Source organism: Otolemur garnettii, unplaced genomic scaffold, assembly GCF_000181295.1.
Source record: "Otolemur garnettii isolate 467f Iridium unplaced genomic scaffold, OtoGar3 scaffold00061, whole genome shotgun sequence".
In the NCBI taxonomy this organism is placed as follows: domain Eukaryota; kingdom Metazoa; phylum Chordata; class Mammalia; order Primates; family Galagidae; genus Otolemur; species Otolemur garnettii.
The window spans coordinates 6,832,324-6,835,065 of record NW_003852456.1 but is presented as its reverse complement, the minus strand read 5'-3'; positions in this window follow the sequence as shown (position 1 = coordinate 6,835,065).

Here is a 2,742-nt window from a genome sequence, read left to right as displayed (position 1 = left end):
AGATTACTGCAGCTGTGAGAGGAAACAGACAAAGTCTGAGAAGTCTCAGTAGGATTTTATCCCACAGTGACGGGGTGTCTCAGGTAAGTAAAGGTATAAGGTTTCATCAGTGAATTTAAGTATTACTAGGGCTGTAAGGTTAAGCACACAGGTATTCACATAGCATACCTATAGAGTTGTGTAGTATGTGGTTTACCCATGCTAAGTACTGGGAAACACAAAGGCAAAAGATTGGCAGCTAGCTTGTCTCAAAAGATTCTTCCAATAAATGGTGGATAGAATTCAGACTCCAAAAAACTTTGTGAGTTTATAAATAAGTGAAAAAATTATAAATGAACTACAAGAACTAAATCAAAGAGAGAAACATTACCCTGGGAGACAGAGAGCAAAGCGGGGACTCACCCCGAGGGCTTATTCTTCAGCAAGAGTGACTTCTATGGCCCTACTCTCTGTTTCCTTTGTATCTTAATGAAGGCAGGATATATTTGAAAAGCACTATATTGACATAATCAAAATAACATTTTCCTCAAGAACATCTTCATATCAAGCAGGGTTCCATTAATACAATAATCAGCCAAGTGTAGGGTTTTCCTTCATAGTCTTTTTCAATTTTATACATGTTTAAAAATACCTGGAAGCATCAATATAGCAACTCTTGAATTCTGCCTCTAGGAGCATTATATCTGACCTTCAGAGGCATAACTTGAAATCAAGAGTTTCCTTTATTTTTTATTTTCTATCTTTTTTTAGATAGATTCTTACCCGGTCCCTCTGGGTGGAGAGCAGTGGTGTCATCATTGTTCACAGCAACCTCATATTCTTGGGCTCAAACAATTCTCCTGTCTCAGCATCCTGAGTAGCTGGGACTACCAGCGTCTACCACCATGCCTGGCTAGTTTTAGAGAGTCTCGCTCTTGCTCAGGCTGGTCTTAAACTTCTGAGCTCAAGTGATCCACCCTCCTCAGCTTCTCAGAGGACTGGGATTACAAGTGTGAACCACACACCCTGCCAAGATTTTCCAATGATATAGATGCCTCACGTCAATCGATCCTGGTGCTATGGATTGAATGCGCCTTCCAAAGTTCACATGTTGGAAAATTAGTCTGCAAGGCAACAGTGCTGAGAAATGAGACCTTCTGGAGGTGGTCAGGTCATGAGGATTCTGCCTTCATAAGCAGATTAATGCCCTTCTTGCTGGAGTGGGTTTCTTATAAAAGGATAAATTCAGTCCTCTTCCCATACTCCCTTGCCAGGTGATTCCTTTGCCAGGTTAATGTTGCATAAGCAGTTGCTCCTCAGAGAGCAGCCCCTGTTCTTGGACTTTCCAGCCTCCAGAAACATGAGGAATGAGCTTCTCTTGTTTTTGAAGTTTTGAGGTCGGTGGTGTTCTGTTATAGCAACATGAAGAGACTAAGGCTCCTCCACAGGTGATGATACTAACAACACCTGACAGTGATGTGTGGAAATTCTCAAACTCATGGTGTGAGCAGGATTGGGGGAGTTCAGGACACAATAAACTAATGACAGCACGAAGCTGTTAATACTCGTAGGACAAATAAAGCAAGTAAGGATGTAATGTGACCTGTGCACACAGAAAGCCCCTCAGTGGCTTCCCCCTCGGTAAGATGCTCTCAGCAGAGACAAGTCCTCAAGAAAGGAGTAAGCAGGACAGTTAGACACGACCTCATCTACCTTTAGTTTTCTTGCTGTAAACTCCATCAATTGAATCTATACCAAAGGCAGCCAATGAACTTGGTGACATTTTATGGCTTTTCTTATTAGCAAAGGAGTGCTTAAACCATGAGGATACAGGATGCATTTTGATCCTTTAATGGTGCAAATGGCAATATTTTAAAACTATTAAGAGCAGCAATTTTTGACAGGTATGCCATGGCACACTGGTGTGCCCCGAAATATTTTAAAGATCATTCATTAAGTTATTTTTGAAACAAGTTCAAAGCACAATAAGTATATTCTTTTACTCTTTTATTTTTTTGATCAACATAATTGAAGTGTCCCATGGAAGTTCAAGTGTGTTGTGAGATAAACAAGGTTCAAAAACGCTGAATTAGGTTGTTAGGTTGAAAATGGAGAAGATCATTTAAGATCACAAACTATGTAAGTGTCCTACCAGGCGTGTCCCACCCACAGCCTACAGGCAGATTCTGTGAGGACTTTTTTGCTTACCTGTGTGGTGGTGGATGTCACGAAAATTACGCACAGGCCTTCTTTATTTTTTATTTTTCTCATCATCTTTCATTAGTGTTTGTGTTTTTAATGTAGGTCCCAAGACAATTCTTCTTCTTGCAGTGTGGCCCAGAGAAGCCAAAAGATTAGACCCCCCTGACAGTCTTCCTATTCTGGAAGGCAGCCTCCAAAAAGCACTGGGCATCAAACACGAAACAAACTCACATGTTCTGTAGGTACAGTGCTGCTCAGCAAAGTGGCAAACCAAATACTAAAATATGAAGCCCAAGAAAACAAATGTTCCTTGCCAAGCTCAGAACAATGGATTCCGTGTTGTCTGTGCTTAGATATTAGATGAAAAACTCGTGGAGTTCTATCAGTAGAAATTCATATTGAAGTGTATTAAAATTTTACAAGGCACAGAAGGTATAATGAGATTATTAAAATGAGTAAAATGTGGTCCCTTTTCTCAGGGATTTTACTTAAGAGGGAATAACATACATTCAATAATGTCAGACACAATGTAAGTACTGAAAGAGATACAGCCAGGCTACT